Source organism: Aquarana catesbeiana, linkage group LG01 (assembly GCF_042186555.1).
Source record: "Aquarana catesbeiana isolate 2022-GZ linkage group LG01, ASM4218655v1, whole genome shotgun sequence".
In the NCBI taxonomy this organism is placed as follows: Eukaryota; Metazoa; Chordata; class Amphibia; order Anura; family Ranidae; genus Aquarana; species Aquarana catesbeiana.
In genome coordinates this window covers 140,900,122-140,923,808 of record NC_133324.1, presented here as the reverse complement: position 1 = coordinate 140,923,808, position 23,687 = coordinate 140,900,122, and the positions used below count along the sequence as shown (strand labels likewise).

The 23,687-nt window shown below is 41.5% G+C and overlaps 1 protein-coding gene across 1 annotated transcript in view; it reads left to right on the top strand.

The window, feature by feature from the left end:
- Positions 1-23,687, top strand: part of FCHO2 (FCH and mu domain containing endocytic adaptor 2) — a 216,302-nt gene that overhangs the window by 7,094 nt on the left and 185,521 nt on the right. The gene's annotated exons all lie outside the window — the stretch shown is intronic.

Below are 23,687 nucleotides of genomic sequence, written 5' to 3'. Positions count from 1 at the left end.
TTACTAGAAGTTGCTAAAGAGTGCCTAGGGCAGGGTTAGATAAGGTGAGGAAAGGTGGCAAAAAGGATATATGCCTTTTTTTTAAATTCCCCTTATCCTTGACCTGCAGTAGAGAAAATTGGGGTCACCAACCATGTAAATTTCAGAACTGGATGAATAGAAATAACCACTTGCCAACCAGCCGCTGCCATTATACTGCAGCAAGTTGGCTCTATTGTGCGAATCTCCATAACTGTACGTTGGTTCATGCAATAGATACAGTGGGTGCGGCGCCGGAGCCGATGCACTGACCGGCAGTCGTGATGTCCACTGGCCACCCGCGATCGCTCCATAGAGAGCCAGAATGGACAATGTAAACAAACAGATCCCTGTTCTGACAGGGGAGTAGAGCGAGATTGTCTTTTCCTAGTGATTAGGAACAGCGATCTCTCTCCTTCTCCAGTCAGTACATTCCCCCCACAGTTTAGAAACACCTCCCAGGGATCACCACTAGTGTTAACCCCTTCCCTGCCAGTGTCATACAATAATCAGTGCATTTTTATAGCACTGATCGCTGTATAAATGTCACTGGTCCCAATGCAAGTGGATACAGATGACTGATAAAAGCCTAGGCACCAGGACGAAATTTATAGTCGCCATGGCGCCAGTGATTTGTCGAGCTCTGCACTCAGTCAATACAGGATTTGTATTCTGCAAAAACCTGGTTGATCCTGCTGTTCTCTGTCTCCCCCTCCTGTCCTTGTCCCCAATGCAGTTTGGGATTTTACAGAGCCGTGTTGGCAGCTAGTGCACATGCTCAGTTTTCAGTGTATTTCTACCCTGAGCATTTCCTCCCTATCACATCTGAGCAGCCCGTGTGATTATAGAGTCTCACATGTGGGCGTATACACAGTGGTAATGACAGCCCCCTCCCTCCCTCCTCCTCCTCAATGCCCACTAACCAGCTAAACACAATGAGGGTGGGATATTACACCTTAATTGATGGAGGCTTCACCTCCCTGTTATTCTAAGAGGGCGTGACAAAGCTTATGACTGACAGAATCCGCCCACACTCTGTTATTGCCAAAAAATAATAGATTTGATTTCAAATATGTATTTGAATGACAATTTTAAACAGTTTATCGGGTTCGGCACATCACGCATCTGGTGGACAGATTACTGGGAGGCTGGGCAAGACTCGACTGTCATGATGCACGTTGGTACCAATGACAAAGTCAGAGGCAGATGGAGTGTGCTAAAGAACGATTTTAGGGACTTGGGAGCTAAATTGAGGAAAAGGACCTCCAAGGTAGTATTTTCAGGAATACTACCGGTACATGGAGCCACACCAGAAAGGCAGAGGGAGATTAGGGAAGTATACAAGTTGCTGAGGAGCTGGTGTAGTAAGGAGGGGTTTGAGTTCCTGGAGGACTGGGCCAACTTCTCAGTCGATAACCGGTACTATAGAAGGGATTGACTGCACCTAAATGAAGAGAGTGCAGATTAGCTGGGAGTAAAGATGGCCAAAAAGTTAGAGGGGTTTTTAAACTAGGAGACGGGGGTAGGGCCCAGAGGTAGAGATAGTCAGCGCGGAGCATATTCCAGAGGGTAGTATTGAGGGCATTAGTGGTAAGTTGACTAAAGTGCATAAACCCAAGGTAAGTATAGTATCAAGTCCAAGTTGCAATCTCGGAACACCCAATAAGAGGTTAGTATACGACCGCTCTAAACTACGTGGCATGTTCATCAATACCAGGAGCCTGGCGGACAAGATGGGTCAACTAGAGATTTTGTGGGAATTTCAGAGACCTGGTTCAACAGCTCTCATGATTGGCTGGCAACCATTCAAGGGTATACCCTTTATCGCAGGGATGGAAAGGGTAAAAAAGGGGGAGGGGTATGCCTATATATCAAGAATAATGTACAAGTGAATGTAGGGCTGCAACTAACGATTATTTTCATAATCGATTAGTTGGCCGATTATTGTTTCGATTAATCAGTTAATAACCTTAAGTGTGGTGTATAATTTAGTTAATATGCAAAGCTTAAAAAATAGGCATTTTTTTCTTAAATAGCTCTATATGGAGTGGTAAATATAAATAACCAACTGTATGGTTAGGGAGTAAAATCTCTAATCCACTTTGAGAATAACGGACAGAAGAGATATACTGTATATACTGTTAGAGGTTGAATCTAGTAAATATCAGACTCGGAGATCAAATTTTTTTATTTAAAAGAAAAAAAAAGTTAAAGACTGTTTTGCAGATTTTGCAGATTTTCAAACAGAACTGCAATATATTATGTGCTGGCCATACAAAAACAATGTCTTCCTTCAAAAAAAAAAAAAAAATGAATTTTAAGAACGTTTGTTCGATTTTTTTTAATCGTTAGTGGCGTTCAATCGATGCTTGTTTAACCACTTCACGACCGCTCACTGTATATATACGTCATTTTTTTAAAGATGGATATCTCGGTAACGGCAGCAGCTGCTGCCACAACCGAGGTATCCATCTTTACAGCGAGCGGTTCTGTACACGATAATGGTGGTCTCAGCGGCGGGTTCGCCGCGAGATCACCGTTATCGGCGGCGGGAGAGGTGCCACCCCCCCTCCCGCCGCTCTCCCGCACCCTCCGTCGCTTACCGGAGCCGTCGGTAACGGCGGAGGAGATCGGGACCTGTCACCGCTGAGGTACAGAGATGAGTGAGGCCAAGATGGCCCCCACCCGTCTCTATACCATGTGACGGCCGGAGCGACGTCATTACGACGGCTCCGCCCACTTCTCTTAAAGGCACAATTTTTTTTGTGTCATTTTTTTAAACGACTTTTTTTTTTTTTTTTTGCATTTTAGTCTAAATATGAGATCTGAGGACTTTTTGACCCCAGATTTCATATTTAAGAGGACCTGTCATGCTTTTTTCTATTACAAGGGATGTTTACATTCCTTGTAATAGGAATAAAAGTGATCCAATTTTTTTTTTTTTTTTAAAACAGTGAAAAAATAAATAAAATAAAGTAAAATAAATAATAATAAAAAAAAATTTAAAGCGCCCTGTCCCGACGAGCTCGCGCACAGAAGCGAACGCATACGTGAGTAGCGCCCGCATATGAAAACGGTGGTCAAACCACACATGTGAGGTATCGCCGCGACCGGTAGAGCGAGAGCAATAATTCTAGCCCTAGACCTCCTCTGTAACTCCAAACATGCAACCTGTAGAATTTTTTTAAACGTCGCCTATGGAGATTTTTAAGGGTAAAAGTTTGACGCTATTCCACGAGCGGGCGCAATTTTGAAGCGTGACATGTTGGGTATCAATTTACTTGGCGTAACATTATCTTTCACAATATAAAAAAAAATTGGGCTAACTTTACTGTTGTCTTATTTTTTTATTCAAAAAAGTGATTTTTTTCCAAAAAAAGTGCGCTTATAAGACCGCTGCGCAAATACGGTGCAAAAAAAAGTATTGCAATGACCACCATTTTATTCTCTAGTGTGTTCGAAAAAAAACAATATATAATGTTTGGGGGTTCTAAGTAATTTTCTAGCAAAAAAACCTGTTTTAAACATGTAAACACCTAAAATCCAAAACGAGGCTGGTCTTTAAGTGGGTAATAGAAAACTTCTTGGTCAAAGGGAATTTTCAGACAGTGTATGTGTTTTTCGTTCAGAAATTACATTCGTTTTAAAACAGAATGTTAAAATCAAGTGAAAATTTCAAATAACATTCTTTCATTCAGCGAATGTACAAAGATTTTTCGTATGAATATTCTCATCTGAAAATTGATCTGTGTGACCAGCATATGGCTCGGTACACACCTATGCAGTTTGCTTTTGATCTGTTTCTGCAGTGCTTTTTGCTGTGCGTTTTGATTTTTGGCACCTGTGATTTGCGTTTTTGCATTTTTTTATGCCTTTTTTTTGTCCAATTTGTTGTTGGGCAGATTAAAAAAAAAACACAAATTGCTGCAAAACCGCATTATATGCTTTTCTGCAGCTTCTTTATTGAAAAAAGCATAGTTTTTGCGTTTAATCGATTATGAAAATAGTAATCAATAAATTTCATAATCGATTAGTTGTTGATTAATCAATTAGTTGTTTCTGCCCTAAGTGAATGTGAGAGATGACATCACTAAGGGAGCTAGGGAGGAGGTAGAATCCTTATGAGTAGAGCGCCAAAAGGATGAAGCTAAGGGGAAAATAATACTGGGATTATGCTATAGGCCCCCTAACCTGAGGGAGGAGGGGGAGATGGACCTCCTATCACGATATGGATTAGCAGCAAGGATGGGAAGTGTTATAATGGGGGATTTTAATTATCTAGACATAGACTGGGCGAAGGGAACAACGCATTCGTTTAAGGCTCTCCAGTTCCTAAATTTCCTGCAGGACAATTTCATGGGTCACATGGTTGATGCACCAACTAGAAATAAAGCGTTACAGGATCTACTGATTACCAACAATACAGACCTGATCACAGATTTGGAAATATGGGGCAGTTTAGGAAACAGCGATCACAGGTCAGTTGGCTTCAGTATAAATCGCACAAATAGGAAACCTAAGGGGAATACAAAGACACTGAATTTCAAAAGAGCAAACTTCCCTAAACTACGAACCTTGCTAGAAGGCATGAATTGGGATAAAATCTTAGGAACAGAGAACATGGAGGAGAGATGGGTTTGCTTTAAGAGCATTTTAAATTAGGGCATTAGCCAATGCATCCCATTAGTTAATAACTTTAAAAGAGCGAACAAAAGTCCTGGATGGCTTAACTCCAATGTAAAAATGCATATTAAAGCAAAGGAGAAGGCCTTCGAAAAATACAAGGTTGAGGGATCATCATCAGCATTCAGACTTTATAAAAAATGCAACAAGAAATGTAAGGGTGCAATAAGGATGGCTAATACAAAACACGAAAAAGAAAAAAAATTAAGTCAGCAGCTACAAATACTGCAGCTGCTGACTTTTAATCGGACACTTACCTGTCCCAGGGTCCAGCGATGCGGGGGATTGAAGCCCCACTCACCCCCCCTCCGCTTGGAGAAAAGCCAATGTAGCACCAATATGTAGCAGTGTGCAGCATTACAGGCGTCCTCAGACCACCGTCCAGAGCACTTTTCAGCATTACAGGAGTCCTCAGATCGTTCAGAGCGGCTAAATCTGTATCTGTGAGTTTGTTCAAACCTTAATACCATAAATAATATGATATTCAATTTTTTTACTCCAGGAGTATGAGTTTGTAAATTCTAAAAAAGCTTAAATAACGCATTACAATTTAACTAAACCCATTTGATTTTAGTTGACAAAAATGATTTTATTAGACTAAAATGTACTGAAGATTTTAGTCGACTAAAATACAATGATTTTATTAGACTAAAATGTACTGAAGATTTTAGTCGAATATAAAATATGATGAATAAAATGGGACTAAAACGGCATTTTAGTCAAAGACTATGACTTTCAGAAGACTAAAATGGGAGTAAAACTAAAATGCCATTTTAGTCCTAAGACTAAAACTAAATCGAAATTTACTGCCAAAATTAACACCGCATTTCACATTTCCACCAATCCTGGAATGGGCACACTGCGCTGTACTTAGTAGCAAATCTGGTTAGATCTCCTGAATGTAACCACAGTTTTGTTTTACTATCTGAAGACAGGAGCTCAGTTGATATGTAAATATACTTTTTTTTTTTTTTTATAGATTTATCTATAAATGTTTTCAGCTTAAAGCGGACCTTCAGTCATTTTTTTCCCCATCTATTAAATCTTCTTCCCTTTTTTACTTTGGATAGTAAAACATTTTTTTTCTGCCATTCATTTTTAATATTGTGTTGTGAATCCTTTACTGGCAATGACTGCCTGAAGTCTGGAACTCATGGACATTACCAGAGACTGGGTTTCCTCCTTTCTGGTGCTTTGCCAGGCTCTAACTGTAGCTGTCTTCAGTTGTTCTTTGTTTGTGGGCCTTTCTGCCTTTTAGTTTTGCCTTCAGAAAGTGAAATGTATGCTCAATTGGGTTGAGATCAGGTGATTGACTTGGCCATTGCAGAATATTACACTTCTTTTCCTTCAAAAGCTGCTGGGTTGCTTTTGCAGTGTTTTGGATCATTGTCCATCTGTACTGTGAAGCGCCGTCCAATCAACTTTGCTGCATTTGTCTGAATCTGTATATCTCTAAACACTACAGAATTCATCCGGCTGCTTCTGTCTTCTGTCACATCATCAATAAACATCAATGACTGAGTGCCACTGGAAGCCATGCATACCCAAGCCATCACCCTGCCCCCACCATGTTTTATAGATGACGTTGTGTGCTTTGTATCATGAGCTGTTCCAAGCCTGCTCCACGCTTTTTTGTTCCCGTCATTCTGGTACAGATTAATCTTAGTTTCATCCGTCCAAAGAATGCTTTTTCAGAACTGGTCTGGCTTTTTTAGATTTTTTTGGTTTGGCAAAGTCTAATCTGGCTTTTATATTCTTGACGCTTATAAATGGTTTGTACCTTGTGGTGAACCCTCTGTATTTGCACTCGTGAAGTCTTTTCTTGATTGTAGACTTTGGCAATTTAAGGCCCACCTCCTGGAGAGTGTCCATGTCCTAGATGTTGTGAATGGGTTTTTCTTTACCATAGAGAGCATCCTGTGATCATCCACCACTTTGTCTTCCATGGACGTCCAGGCCTTTTTATGTTGCTGAGCTCACCAGTGCATTGTTCTTTCCTCAGAATGTACCAAACTGTTGACTTGGCCACTCCTAATCTTGCTGCTATCTCTGATGGATTTGTTTCATTTTTGAAGCCTTACAGCCGGTTTCACTTGCATGGACAGCTCCTTTGAACGCATGATGTAGGTTTACAGCAATAGAGTCCAAATGCAAATACCACACTTGTAATCAACTCCAGACCTTTTATTGCTTAATTGATGAAGAAATAACGAAGGTGTAGTCCACACCTGGCCACGAAACAGCTTTTGATTCAATTGTCCAATTACTTTTGGTCCCTTGAAAAAGGGGATGACTATTCCTAAGAGCTGTAATTCCTAAACGATTCCTCCGATTTGGATGTACATACCCTCAAATTAAACCTGAGTGTGTGCACTTTCAGCCCATTATAGAACTATAGCTTGAATATGTTTTGGTAAATACCTGAAAAAAATTAAAATTGTGCCCATGTCCAAATATACAGTTGTGCTCATAAGTTTACATACCCTGGCAGAATTTGATTTCTTGGCCATTTTTTAGAAAATATGAATAACACAAAAACTTTTCTTTCACTCGTGGTTAGTGTTTTGCTAAAGCCATTTATTATCAATCAACTGTGTTTACTCTTTTTAAATCATAATGGCAACAGAAACTACCCAAATGACCCTGATTAAAAGCTTACATACCCCAGTTCTTAATACCTTGTATTGCCCCCTTTAACATTAATGACAGCTTGAAGTATTTTGTGGTTCTTGTGGATGAGGCTCTTTATCTTCTCAGATGGGAGAGCTGCCCATTGCTCTTGGCAGAAAGTCTCCATTACCTGTAAATTCTTGGGCTGGCTTGCATGAACTGCATGTTTGAGATCTCTCCAGAGTGGCTCAATGATATTGAGGTCAGGAGACTGAGATGGCTACTCCAGAACCTTCACTTTATTCTGCTGTAGCCAATGAGAGGTCGACTTGGCCTTGTGTTTTGGATCATTGTCATATTAGACTGTCCAAGTAGGTCCTGTGTGCAGCTTCCTGGCTGATGAATGCAAATGTTCCTCCAGTATTTTGTGATAACATACTACATTCGTCTTGCCATCAATGTTGACCACATTTCCTGTGCCTTTTGTAGCTCACACATCCCCAAAACATCAGCGATCCACCTCCGTGTTTCACAGTAGGAATGGTGTACCTTTCAAGATAGGCCTTGTTGACTCCTCTCCAAATGTATTGTTTATGGTTGTGGCCAAAAAGCTCAATTTTGGTCTCGTCACTTCAAATGACTTTGTGCCAGAAGGTTTGAGGCTTGTCTCTGTGCTATTTGGCGTATTGTAAGCAGGATACTTTGTGGCATTTGTGTAGTAATGGCTTTCTTCTGGCAACTCGACCATGCAGCCCATCTTTCCTCAAGTGCCTCCTTATTGTGCATCTTGAAACAGACACACCACATGTTTTCAGAGAGTCCTGTATTTCACCTGAAGTTATTTGTAAGTTTTTCTTTGCATCCCGAACAATTTTTCTGACAGTTGTGGCTGAAATGTTAGTTGATCTACCTGACCGTGGTTTGGTTTCAACAGAACCCCTCATTTTCCACTTCTTGATTAGAGTTTGAACACTGCTGATTGGCCTTCTCAATTCCTTGGATATATTTTTATATCCCTTTCCTGTTTTATACAGTTCAACTACCTTTTCTTGCAGATCCTTTTGACAATTCTTTTGCTTTGCCCATGACTCAGAATCCAGAAACGTCAGTGCAGTACTGGATAAAAGATGCAAGGGACTGTCAGGAGTCAAACTCATTGACCTTTTATACACACACACTAATTACAAGCAAACAGATCACAGCTGAGGATGGTTACCTTTAATAACCATTCAAACCCCTTTGTGTCAATGCATGTTATCAGGCCAAAATCACCAGGGTATGTAAACTTTCGATCAGGGTCATTTGGGTAGTATTTTTTGCCATTATGATTTAAAGAGTAAACACAGTTGATTGATAATAAATGGCTTCACCCAATCACGAGTGAAAGAAAAGTTATTGTGTTGTTATTCATATTCCAAGAATGGCCAAGAAATCATAAATTCTGTCAGGGTATGTAAACTTATGAGAACAACTGCATATGGACCTAACTGTATATTTGACATTGTTTATATACCTACTGCCTTTGGTTATGTAAGTGGATGAAAAACTTTTTTGCACTGTCTTATTTTTTTTTGGACTGTAATGTTATTTGTTTAATACAATAAACATTTTTCCGATGTTTTTTTTTAAAAAAACAAAACAAAACAAAAGCCAAGCAGAGTCTGACATACAAGGTGTACAATCCTGCAATTGCTTTTGAAGGCCAGAGTAGAAACACCTCCCCAGGGGATTTACCTGTTCCTCATGTTTAGTACTAAGATCTGCAGATAACATTACAGAATGGGGACTCGTGCTGTTGCTGTTATGTGATAGCTTGGAGCCAGTGTCAGTTGGATCATAAAAATTCACACAAGGCACCTATGTGTTGGCACAGGTGGAGAGTAAGTATATGCGGTGGGTTAAAAGATTTATTATACAGGATTTATATAGTGCAAACAGTTTGCGCAGTGTTTTACATGAAGGCAGACAGCACAGTTAGCATACAATTCAATACAGGAGGAATCAGAGGGCCCTGATCGTTAGAGCTAACAATCTAAAAGGGAGGGTCAAGTGATACAAAAGGTAATAGCTGTGGGGGATGAGCTGATGGAGGAAATAAAAGTACAGTTGTTAGGTGGAGGCAGGATCAGAAATTTCTGATGGGAGATAAATCCACGTCTGTGTAGCTAATACCTGTACCAGCACAGCCTTGCCAACTACAGGTCAGGACACATCACTTAACGTGTACTGCTTATTATTGTGTATTTGGGTGGTGGTGGGTGGGGAAGGGGCCCATGGGTTGTGCGCCTATGCAAATACAGACGTAGAAAAAGTCTACATTTTTGTAGCTACTTCAAGGTTTTGGAGTGACAGATATTATAATGAAAGGCCTATGCTGTATGCAGTCTGCTAAATCTGTTTGGTTCTTCCCATATGCTGATGTTAAAGAGAATCTCCAGTGGTTTGAACATATTTCCTTACTTTATTACAGACAGGAGTAAGAAATAGCCTTTCTGTACTCAATGACTATTAAAAGTATAAGCTGCAAAAGAAAATATTGTATATTGGCATAGGCAGTCCTTAATATCTATGACTTGGTTTTGAAATAGAATTATGGTCAGGCTATGCTCATTCAAGTATTTACATTTTCTTTTCACCCTTGTTGCATACTAAAATGGTCAGTGTTGGTGCCCATTTTTCCGGGCATTGCGATACGTTGTGTTTTTTTTTTTTTTTTTTTTTTTTTTTTTTACTTTATTGAGAATGTACAAAGCTACACTGCACTGCAGTACTGTGAAGTATGGTGCCATCGAGTTTGCTGCGGAAAAATGCAGCATATCTGCATCTTTCTGCACTGCACCACACTTTTCACCAGCATTGTGGAGTGATTGGGGCACATAGAAAACAAATTATTTGTGATGGTGGTGTTCACATTCCAAAAAAATGCCAGTCACCACCTCTCTGACTTCCGTAGCTGCAGCCACTGTGGTGTATTTCATACTCGGACTTGCAGCTGAAGTTTTCTTGTTTTTATTTTCACTTTCTCTTAGTAGCTCGGCTCCCCCACCTCCAGAAGTGACTAATCTCTATGGCGTGCTTTACACATAGCCCCCATTCACACTTGAGTACAGCACTCATAGGCAAGTCGTTTGATACTTTTTCTAATTTTAACCAAACAAATGATTATGCAAAGCTTTGCTCTGACTTTATAGTTCATTACTAGAACACTGTCCAATGATCCTCTGGTCCAATTTCCACATTCTCCTGAACCATCTTAGTGACTTCCTCAGGAACTTGTGCTATTAGCTGGTGGCCTCCGCGTAGTCCTTTTGTCACCTCTTTATGTAATTGTATCCTGTTGTATTCAAATTGTTACACTTCCTATTTTTACTTATGTTTGATTGTGAAATTATCCTCTATCCTTAAAGTGGTTGTAAATGCAGAATGTGTTTTATCTTAATGCATTCTATGCATTAAGATAAAAAAAAGTTCTGTGTGCAGCAGCCCCCCTAATACTTGCCTGAGGTCCCTCTCTGTCCAGTGAGGTCCACCAGTGTCTCATCTATTCACGATTCTTCCCCCTGATTGGCTGAGACACAGCAGCGGTGCCATTGGCTAGCTGACTGTGACAGCAGCGGCAGCCAGTCAGGAGAGAGAGGGGTCGGGGCTCTGTGTCTGAATGGACAGAAGGAGCTGTGACTCAGCTCAGGTGCCCCCATAGCAAGCTGCTTGCTGTGGGGGCACTGAACAGTAAGCAGGGGTCAGAAGCACCAGAGAAAAGGAGAATTGGGGCTGCTCTGTGCAAATTCACTACAACAGAGCAGGTAAGTATAATATGTTTGTAAAGGCTCTTTTTTCCATATAAAAACTACAATCACTTAAATATAAAACATTGTTTGACAGAAAAAAAAGCACATATTGCTGTTTACATCAGTCAGCACTATGAGGCCTAAAGCCCCTTTCCCACAGGGCAGATTCTGTTCCGATGAGCAGGGGATCGGCTCATACATCCCCTGCTGATGCGAGGAGAACGGGTGAGTGACACATCTATGTCAGCTTTGCAGAAACTGCTCTACTCTTGGGCAGCTGGGAGTAAACAGACTCCGCTGTCCATTTACATGAAAATGGACACAAGTCCTCTACATAGGGGTGAATGGACTTTACGATCATGTCAGCCTGAAAAATTGACAGGCAGACCTGATCGGAACAGAGGTGTGAAAGGGGCCTTTTTTACACCTCTGTGTTAAAAGCCTGCGTGCTCCATCTTTAATGCAAGTTTCCATAGGGATGAATGGTAACCCATAGAAAATGCTTGTAAAACTTGTCTGCACTAAAACTAGACCACATAAATGTGCGAATGTAGCCTGAGACATTCTCATCTATTTGGTACAACTTCTAAAAAAAAAAAAAAAAATTACAGAATAGAAGCTCATTTTATTTACTAGTCTCACTTTTTTTTGGCCTTCTACCCAAAAGATGGTGATATTGAAAAACACAGGCTTTTGCTCCAGGTACTTCATGGATTTGTGTGAGATTAATGTAGTCTTTAAGAAATAAAACTTCCACCAAGAGTTTAATTTCCCAATGCTACATTCCCGTTTTTACTTCATTTTCTGGATGCATACCCATTGAACGTTGAAACCCTTTGGGCCAAGGATATTGGTGCTGTGGGAGTGGGAGGAGGCCAAAGGTCAGAAACAAATGCAACTTTATATTCCTCTGAGAGTGTATTATACCTCTAATAAACTGATTAAAATAGGTATTTTACCATGCCCCCTCTGCGTAAAATGCCGTAGAGACCATGATGATCTAGTTCACCTACTGTGGTAATGCCCGAAACGTCACCTATGCTGGGCAGAGATTATTAGTATACTCAACGCTGTGTTTCAGGTGTCAGTTGCAACCTACCCAAAGCAGTACGTCTTGGGCATCTTGGACAGTTTACAATTGCAAAAGTTCTCCAAGGAGGCTGTTGCCAAGAGAATTGCTTCAAGCACGTAGGGTAATTCTTAAAAGAGAAGTATGGCCAATGTTCGTTTAGCTGTACTTCTCATGTGGATCACAGGAGTGCAGTTCGTTCTGCACTCCAGTGACCCAATTTCAGCAGACAGCGGGCTGAAGCCCAGTTTCCGCTGATGTCACAGAAGCCGGTCCAGGCTGAGGAAAGATCACACAACCATCTGGTTGGGATTCGCCCACATGCCTGGACTGGCACCCAGCTCAGCCTCTCAGCAAGCCGCTCCCATCCCCTCCACAGCCCAGCGCTCCAGTGAGCATGGGGGGAAGAGCAGACAACACTGACTGACAGTCACCTGCTGAGAAACGAGCGATTGGCAGTATTTGATCGCTGTTCTCAGTGTTAGAGCCAGCAGGGGACACATGCTGCATCAGATTGATGCTGCATCCAGCTAGGTAAGCATGAAAAAAAAAAAAAAAAGCCATTCCCATACTTCTTTTATAGTGGAAGTCTAACAATATACCAAACTGTAAAGAATGGATATCCTATATAGGTGACACCCTTCACTTAGGGAAATGTATTTAGCAGCATAGGGGTTGCCCCGACAAGTTTGAGAAGATATGGGCTCCATGGTTGGATGCTCCTGGTCTCAGCCCATTAGATTTGGTGGCCAACAGACTCTTAACCCATTTCGCTGTGGCCTTTATATATTGCACGCTGAATACTCGGGAAGGTACATGGCTCCTTTTTATTGTATACTGCCCTCACACGCCATAACGTTTTAACAGAAAAGTTATTTTTATTAGCTGAGTGGTGTTCTCTTTGTTTTGGATTCTTGGGTTGTGTATTGTGCAGTGTCAATGCTTGCATTACGAATACTATGCCGTTATCAAATCTGAATATGGTCTATACTGGAGATGCGCGGTTTGTCTTGTATGTTTTTTTCAGTGATTTTATACACAACGAACCTCTTTTGATTAAAAAAAACAAACTATTTTGCATAGGAGGTTGGTAATGGCTTTACGTTATGTGTTGTGATTCTCGTTGGGCTTATGTCACTGTTAAACAATTTGTCCTGGCAGAGCCCCTCACTCTTATTGACTTTCTCTAGTGAACTGGTGGGATAAGGTTACAGGATGTGTGACAGTGGCAGACATTTCCCTCACTAACAGACCCGAACAAAAGAAATTGCACTTCATTTGATGAGATGTAAAGGAATGTAGCCGTGTGTCTGCAGTCTGGCCTATTGAATGCCTTTGAAGGAAACCTGTCATGAGAGATATGGCGACTGCCAGCGCTAATTTTCTTCCATAAATACTAGTTGCTTGGCTGTTCTGTTAATCTGGTGGCTTCTTTACCTGTTGGGTCAGTGACCCAGAACAAGTAGAAATATAAAACTTCTGACTTTTCCCAGACTTTTACTTTGTCTAGGTATATTTCGAAGTGTATCTCTATTTTTGAGGAGGAAAGAAAATATCTGTCCTGGTCAGCAGGGACGTAACTACCACCATAGCGACCCATGCGGGTGCTATGGGGCCCACAGCCAAGTGGGGCCCAGTGAGGATGAGAGCACCACCGGCACAGTCTCCCAGCCAGGGGAAGAGAGAGGAGAGGAAGAGGCAAGCTGTCACCTGTGCCCAATGCAGCGTGACCTGTGCCCAATACAGCGTTGCCTGTGCCCAATACAGCCTGGTCTGCCTGTGCCCCATACAGCCTTACCTGTGCAGAGGAAGAGGCAAGCCACCCGGATCAGCAGAGAGCTGAATTGCCCGATGTAATAGCTTTCATTAGAACTTCCAGTGTTCCCGGGGCTCACGTCACATAGCTCCACTTCTTGGCCCGGCGCCTTTGATAGACAGAACGCCAATCAAATGCGGGACGTGTGACATCATCAAAGGCGTCAGGCTAAGATGTGGGGCTATGTGACGATGAGCCCTGGGAAGACGGGAAATTCAAATGAAAGCTATTACAGCGGGCAATCCCGCTCTCTGCTGATCCGGGTGGCTTGCCTCTTCCTCTGCACAGGTGAGGCTGTATGGGGCACAGACAGACCAGGCTGCATGGGGCACAGGTCACGCTGCATGGGGCACAGGTCACGCTGCATGGGGCACAGGTCACGCTGCATGGGGCACAGGTCACGCTATATGTGGCACAGGTCATGCTGCATTGACACTAGGGCAGCTGTGGGGGGGCTGTTTGCAGGGGGGCCCCATACAACATTTTGCTATGGGGCCCTGCTATTTCTAGTTACGCCCCTGCTGGTCAGGTATATGCATTGCAATGCTTTGGCAATCTTCAGAGACCCATGTGCTGCTGTTTGAATGTAGAAATGTGTTCCAGTCACTTCCTGAGTGCTGAGTGGGCCTGCTGTAGTCACATGATTCCTCCCAGTTCTGTAAGCGGATAATTTGCTGAAAAAAGAGGTCAACCAATTAGGGCTGCAACTAACGATTATTTTCATAATCGATTATTTGGCCGATTATTGTTTCGATTAATAACCTTAAAAAAAATTTTGATGTATAATTTAGTTAATATGTAAAGTTTTAAAAAAAGACAGTTTATTCTTAAATATCTCTATGCAGTGGTAAACATAAATAACCAACTATATGGTTAGGGACCAAAATATCTAATCCACTCTGAGAATAACAGACAGAAGAAGTATACTGTATAAACTATTAGAAGAGATATACTGTATATACTATTAGAAGAGATATACTGTATATACTATTAGAAGAGATATACTGTATATACTATTAGAAGAGATATACTGTATATACTATTAGAAGAGATATACTGTATATACTATAAGAAGAGAGATGCTGTATATACTATTAGACGAGAGATGCTGTATATACTATTAGACGAGAGATGCTGTATATACTATTAGACGAGAGATGCTGTATATACTATTAGACGAGAGATGCTGTATATACTATTAGACGAGAGATGCTGTATATACTATTAGACGAGAGATGCTGTATATACTATTAGACGAGAGATGCTGTATATACTATTAGACGAGAGATGCTGTATATACTATTAGACGAGAGATGCTGTATATACTATTAGACGAGCGATGCTGTATATACTATTAGACGAGCGATACTGTATATAAAACACATAGCTGTGAACCAGGTCTAAGACGTTTAGTAACATAATGGGGTTAAAAAAACTAAAATGAGCCCTTTATTGTACAAAAAGAGCAAATAATCGCTACTGTAAGGGGTTCATTTTTTTACTGTAGAACTGTAAAAGTAATATTTACAGTAGCGATTATTTGCTTTTTGTACTATAAAGGGCTCATTTTAGGTTTTTTTAAACCTCATTATGTTACTGGCCGATTAATCGATTTTGAAAATAGTAATCGATTAATTTCATAATTGATTAGTTGTCGATTAATCGATTAGTTGTTTCAGCCCTACAACCAATGCAGGGAAGGTAACAGGCTCACTTTTAAAGCGGCTGTAAACCCATAGATTTTACAATTTCAAGAAACTGTTACATTTCCAGCACATGCCAGGGACTGTCACATTGGTGGTGATCTCAACCAAACTGTCAAACCATCCAATGGTTGGTGGCAAAACTGATCACATGTGCAGCATTGTGGCAGTTGACGATGAGACAGAGGCCAAGATGGCAGCTTCCTTGGCTGAAAACAATAGGAGGGTTTACTTCCACTTTAATGCCCCACTCCCAGCAGCACATGCTTTTCATCGTTTCCTACACTGCATCATTCAGCTGCTGGGAACAAAGAAAATTCCAATTACTTGGGTGTGGCGAAACTTGTGACTGTTTTTTGCTTCCTCTTATGTGACAGAAGTGGTGCTTGGTGATTAGACCAGTGTTGTCATATGGAGATGGGGAGACAGTCCTCAGCCCTTAGTAAGCTCCGACTACAGAGACTGGGAGCACGTTCAGAGCTGAATTGAGTAGTTGGCGGGAGAAGGAGAAAGGAGTATGTGTTGCAGGAAAGCTTGGGCAAAGTACAAGTTTGCTAAGGCTCTGTACACATTGTTGCCTTGTAGAAACGTGCGTGTTACAACAACGCTAGGTACAACACGCTAGCTGTGATGCAGTGCCATTCATTCTGGTTGGTACCCCAATGCATCTAACCAGCCGAGGTGTGCTGCACCCCACACACATCTCTAGGCTGCTGAGGTGTGTGCCTGCCCATTTATTTTTTTAATTGGCTACCTAACACAGAGCATGGAAAGATGCAAATAAATGTGTGTGCACTGGACCTCGGCGGTTAGATGTAAATCTAGTATTAAGCCTAGTACACACCATCGGGTTTTTTACCGTTTAACCCAGCAGGTTAAACAGAAAAATCTGACAGTTCAGGTCGGAGCCGCTGTACTAACAATCCATTGTTAGTACAGTGATCTCTCCTGCTGAGCTATAGTGTTCTGACAAGCCCCCCCCTTCCCCGCCAGAACACTCCAGTGAGTGCTGTCAGCCATAGGCTAACAGTGCTGATCGGGAGCCGGTCGGCTGCTGGTTTTTCAGCATGCTTGTCTGACAGAAGCTTACCAAACGGCTGGCTTCTGTTGGACCGGCTACCATACACATGAGCTGAGTGTTGACTAGTTTTTATTGAACCAGCTGATGTCGCCTGACATTTTGCTCGTGTGTACTAGGATTTAACCACTTGCTGACCGCCTTCCACATATATACTGTGGCTCGGCTGCGCAAACCGATGTACCTGTATGGCAGTCTGTGCATGTGGTACTGCAGGCACGCCTGTCACGCGCCGCAGGAGTTCGCCCAACCCTATGTCCGCCAGCCACCCAAGGTCACGGTGAAGAGAGGCAGAACGGGGATCTGCCTATGTAAACAAGGCGGATCCCCGTTCTGACAGGGGAGGAGAGAGAGAAATCAACTGTTCCTAGTGATCAGGAATAGCGAACTCTCTACTCCCAGTCGGTCCACTCCCCCCACAGTTAGAAACACCTCCCTAGGACACACTTAAAGTGATTGTAAAGTCCTGCCCCCTCTCTCTCCTGATTGGCTGACTGACTTTGACAGCCACAGGAGCCATTGGTGCCGCTGCTCTGTCTCAGCCAATCAGGAGGAGTGTCCTGGATGGCTGAGGGGTTTGTGGACATCGCTGGAGAGTGAAGGGGCTCAGGTAGGTAATTAGGGGGGTGCTGGGGGGCTGCTACACACAGAAGGGTTTTTATTTCAATGCATAGAATGCATTAAGATAAAAAAAACTTCTGCCTTTGCCACTCCTTTAACCCCTTGATCGCCGCTAGTGTTAACCCTTTCCCTGCCAATGCCATTTATAGAGTGATCAGTGCATTTTTATATCACTGATCACTGTATTGGTGTCACTGGTCACCAAAAAGTGTCACTTGGGGTCAGATTTGTCTGCCACAATGTTGCAGTCCTGCTAAAAATTGCTGATCCCCCACCATTACTAGGAAAAAAATAAAAAGTCCCAAAATCTTTCCCCTATTTTGTAGACACTATAACTTTTGCGCAAACCAATGAATATACGCTTATTGCGATTTATTTTTTTTAACCAATAATATGTAGCAGAATACATATTGGCCTAAACTGATGAATAAATTTTGTGTTTTTATATATATATTTTTTGGATATGTATTATAGCAGAATAAATCTGTGTTTTTATATATTTTTTTGGGATATGTATACCGCAGAGGTGATCAAATACCACCAAAAGAAAGCTCGCTCTGTGGGAAAAAAAAAGGACATCAATTTTGTTTGGGTACAGTGTCGCACGGCTGCGGAATTGTCAGTTAAAGCGGCGCCGTGCTGCATCGCAAAAAATGGCCTGGTCATTAAGGAGGTAAATCCTTCCGGGGCTGAAGAGGTTAAAGAGTAACTCCACTTTTGTTGAGAAAATATATTCCCCCCTGGGTGATCTATGTACATTGCAAGGATTTTACCAAACTTTGTTGCAGATTTTTACCTTTTGTTATTATGAAGAAATAGCGGTTTGTCCATGTGCTAAGTGACTCTGTATGGGAATGGTTTTATAATTATTATTCAGCTGCTGCACCTTCAGGGCTCTTTTGAGGAATCTGGCAGTGTCTGCATTCCTTTAGATGTGATTTCCAATATATTGGGAGTATTCTACCAAAAATGAAATGTTTGCTGCAGGGGATGCCAAACATCTCACTTCTTAGTGCAGACTTCTAGGAAAATCAGTGAGCCGTCACACAAGCAGGAAGTGATGTTTCTGCACATAATGCCTCCAAGTAGCCATATTGCATTGCATTTTAAAGAAAATTTCAGTGCTGCAGATTGAAAAGGAAAGACAATTTTTTTTTTATAACATTCAGTTACAATATAACTTGTGTCACAATTGTATAATATATATATATATATATATATATATATATATATATATATATATATATATATATATATATATATATATATATATATATCTGCATATATAATTTTTTTTTTTTTTTTTCCCCTCGAAAGTGGAGTTTACCCTTTAAAGGATGTTTCTAGTAAGCATCCATGTAGAAAGCATAGACATAAGAATGGACTTGTGTAAATAGGAAACAGAGGTAGTTGCCCATACCAGCGAAACACAATTTATCAGTTTATTTTTCTGAAGCAGGCTCTAAGGCTCGGTTCACACAGGGGCAACCCGACTTACAGCGCAACTTTGGAAGGGGACTTCAACGCGACTTTGAGCAACTTACAAAGCAACTTACAGTCGCCTCCAGGACAGGCGACTTTGGCTGTGGTCAATCACAGAATAATCAGCTCTCTGGGAGGGAGGGGTTTGCCTGGGTAAACTATTTTCTTTTCCTGTAAAGTCGCTTCAATATAGATGGGAGATCCGACTTGGAGGCGACTTCCATTGAAATCTATGGGTACAAGTCGCCTTGAAGTAGTACAGGAACCTTTTCTGAAGTCGGAGCGACTTCAGTAGTGTACATTAAGACGGCTCTCATTAACTATAATGGAATTTCTGATGTCAAGCGACTTGGGGAGACTTGAGGTCTGACAAGTCGGATCCCAAGTCACGGTAGTGTGAACCGAGCCTCAGACTAAATGCAAAATCCTAATAATTGCTGTCATTAATGGAGACCTTTTCATTTCTCTGCACCTCATATGCAATCTATTAATGATCATTCTTGCTCCTACAAATGCGATGATATATGTCTGGTCTTACACTAGGGTGTAATTCTAAAATAAGAAACTGGTGTATCACATTTTGCCATGTGTCATTTCCACTGGAAAATCGATTCTTCTTTTATGGAATACAGACTTTGCCTTCTGCCCAATGTCATTAGGATGCATTATATTTGTGATTGCTTTGTTCCAAGCTTTACTGAGTGTAGCTTTCAGCAGATTCAGATGTATAGCTGACATTGAGGAGAGGGGTTTATTGAAACTGAACTCCACATTGTATTAACCGTTTCATTTAGTTATTCATAAAAAAAAATCACCGAATGTATTTTTGTACTAGCAAAAATACTTTTTTTTTTTTTTTTTTTTTTTTTTTTCCATAGCAAAAATACTTTTTTTTTTTTCCATAGCAAAAATACTTTTATCTCTCTTGATATGAGTCTGCTATAAATTCTTGCACAGCAGGACTAAAGCTGGCTATACACTGATCAAAATTTGACTGGTTCAGCAAGGACTGGCTGAATTATATCATTGCATGTCTGTCCATGCTCAATAGAAGTCAATCGTTTGATTAACTTCTGTCAGAGGGACATGCTGAAACACTTTTCTTAATTGGCTGCTGCAGCCGATCATCAGTCTATTCTTACAGCAGCAGGTCCCTTTAACCTCTTCCCGCCCATGTTATAGCCTAAAGAGAGCTACAGATTGGGCTTACTTTGCCAGGAGGGCGTCCATGGACCTCCTACCGTGATCACACTGCCCTTGGGCCCCCTGAGCCCTTTGATCACAGATCAAGGTGAAGGACCCATCACAGCGGCCATTTACCACGTGATCAGCTGTGTCCAATGACAGCTGGTCACTGATGTAAACACAAGCTGGTTATTGGCTTTTCTTTCCTCACGCTGACAGCGAGAGGAAGGGAGAAGAGAGCCAATACACCGGCTTGTGTTAAAAGGAACATCTACACTGATAATTAGTGTCCTGATTAATAATGAAGATGCGGGGGGAGCAAAGACGGTGGGTGAGACTGACAGGGGTGAGCACATCGCTGGAACGTGGGACATGTGAGTGGCTGTTTTTTTTTTTTTTTTTTTTTTTTTTTTAAGTCAGCAGCTACAGTTTTTGTAGCTCCTGACTTTTATTTTTCCACAGGTAGCTGGAGTTCAGCTTTACTGCAGCCTGTTAGTTGCCAGGACACAGGCGGCCATCATTGCCTAGCATGCTTTGTTGCTGCACCATTACCACACATACTGTTTTATTGTTTCCAACAATACTGTGCTAGCTGCTGTATGTAGGATCTTTGTACTAACCCTAGTGCAATAGATTTGGGTTTTTTAATCGCATCTTAAGTTGCTAGGATACAGACAGCGGTTCCTTTGTGTGGATGCGGAGATCTGTCGTTTTTATCTTTTTCGTTCAATCCGCTGGCTGAACAAAACAAAAAGGGACTACGTGTGTACACCCAGCCTAACTCATGGTAATTGAGAGCTGCCACCTTGCGCACACATCACTGACCTTTTTCTGAAACAGGATAATCAGCAAGCAGGATAATGTTGGATATGGTCTTATTTAGAGAGTCTTGTGACTCATCTGTGCTACTCCACCCCTTACAGTTCTGTGCAGAGACGGCCTGACGGGAAGAAATAAATATGTAAACAGTAATTGTCATTGGTATTTAGTAGTGTACAATCTTATCCTTGTGTCGTAGACTCTGGTGTATAAATACTGCCCTACCGTCACCGATATAAAGGAATAAAAATATGTATCTAGTTCTCACTTAAATTAATAAAAATCCAGTTATGGAAATATACCTTTCTTACTTATTACAATATTGAGATAGTAAAAGTTTCCTGCATACATTTGGTTGTGCTTTTCTGCAACCAAATCAAGAGCTTTGGCCAAGTTACCATGTCTCTTTCGGGGGGGGGGGGGGGGGGTAGATTTACTAAGACTGTAGTAGTTGTGGGTGGCAAACTGTTGGCTTCTAGCTTTCACTTTGAAAGCGTAAAGTGGTTGTTAACCCTTACATATAACCAGTGAAGTGACTGGCCTCAGGTGACACTCTGAGTTGAAACAAATCCTCCATACAACTTTTACAGCTTGTCCGAACTTTCAGAAAGAAGGGGGTGGGGTCCAGAGTGGATAAAAAAAATCAATGATACTTTAAAAAAAAAATCTTTTTTTTTTTTTATTTAAATTTAGATTTTTTTTGATTTTTATCAAATTTATTTTAATAAAATGCTTTGGAGTAAAAATCTAAAGACCGATTTCCATTTACAATACATTAATAATTTAGTTTATTCAGCATGAAATGGAGCTTAGTTATGTAGCATGAGGCTGTATATTCTGCAATATTTTCATTTTTGGTAAACTCATTCAGTGAATCCAAGCTCTGCAAGCTGAGATAACATGCACTGCATTGATGCATTCACGCAATTTCCCAGTAACCATGAGATAAAACAAAGTTCAGGAATATTCCTTTATCCCATTGTTTTGCAAATCTATGATAGAAACCAGGAGAGGGGGGCCTCTGAGAATATATCAAAAACACTTTATTTTAATGAACAATATCCACTGACATGGAAGTAAATGACATTGGGTGCATCACTGGGATGAGCAAGAGGAACTACAGGTAGCAGAGAATCCTTTTTGCTGGCAGGAAGCAGCTGATCAAATCCCAGGGACGTTGAGGGCAGTGAGTCATCAGATCCTTGCAGAGTAACACTGTTGTAGCTTCAGACCTCTCGTCTGGTCACCGCAAAGATGGAGGATGGCCGTGAAGTGTGGGAGCCAAAACAAGGCTTGGATCTCAAGCGGCGTGGCACAGGATAATGATGTCACTATAGTGCGACGTGTTTCCAAGCGTGCGTGCTACGAGTGATACGGTAGTCGCACTCCTTTGTCAAGCATGTTAGACCGGGTAAAAGGACAAAGTTTTGTAGTGAAGCGGGGGACGGGGATACAATACTATAATAACAGTGGCAAATGGTGGAGAGGATCAGACATAATACTGACAGTTGATAAATACAAATTGGAGAAAAATTAATTAATTAAAATAACAAATTGATAAGCTGATGGGGAATAATTTTAAAAACGAAAGAAAAATTGATAATTATAAACCGATAACAAAAAAGAACAAAGACACACAGAAAATGAAACATTGGCGCTTGTAGCAAATGAGGAAAAGATGATCCGCACTCCGGTGATTGCTCTTAAAAAGTGTAATATTTATTGACAAGCCACAGTGACCAAACGCAAATGTGGAACAGTTGGCGTGTTTCAGCCTATGAGGCCTTAGTCATAACCACCTAGCAAATACATGATGTTATGAAGATTTTGGTATACTGAAAATATATAATATATATCTTGCCCATATGTATGATATATAGTTGGTACATAGATATACATATAAAGTGGGTCTATTAATATCTAGACGGAAAGCAATTTAGTGAAACAAATATTTTAAAATAAAATGCGGCTGCGGTTATATCATATAGGATATATGAAATCTGGTTGGCTGCTATATTCACGTCCACATTTTGTACTGAAGACTCATCGTCCTTATTCCGTGATTGATTAAAGTAAAGTTTACATTTAAAAAAAAAAAACAAACATGTCTATACTTACCTGCTCTGTGTAGTGGTTTTGCACAGAGCAGGCCCGATCCTCCTCTTCTGGGGTCCCCCGGCAGTGCTCCTGGCTCCTCCTCTTCATCGTGTGCCCCCACAGAAAGCCACTTTCCATGGGGGCACCCGTGCGGGCTCGCTCCCGAGTCCTGCTGCTGCATCCATTGACATAGACAAAAGGACTTGGCCTCACCCCCCCCCCCCCCCCCCCCAGGATTTGATTGGCACCAGCGGGAGCCAATGGCTCCTGCTGCTATCAATCTGTCCAATGAGGAGAGAGACCGCGGCTGGAGCCGCTGTGCTTGTGCACATCACAGGATCGGATTGGGCTCAGGTAAGAAAAGGGGGGGGGGGGGGTCTGGGTGGAAGCTGCAGCACTGGTGGTTTTTCACCTTAATGCATAAAATGAATTAAGCCTTGGTTCACACTGACTGCGGGAATAAAATCGTGGGAGCTCGACTGAACTCGCATGATTTCATTTCCGCATGACAGTCCCGACTTCGGGGGTGATTTCAGAGACATCTGTGTGGGTTTCTGCACAGATGTCAATGGAAATCGCACCCATCCTGAAATCGCCAAAAGTAATACAGAAACTACTTTTGTGAATCGGTGTGGCGTTGCACGGATTTGGACGCTGCAATTGCCGCTGATTTGGCATGCGATTTTACATGTCAAATGGCATCAATGTGATCCAGGGC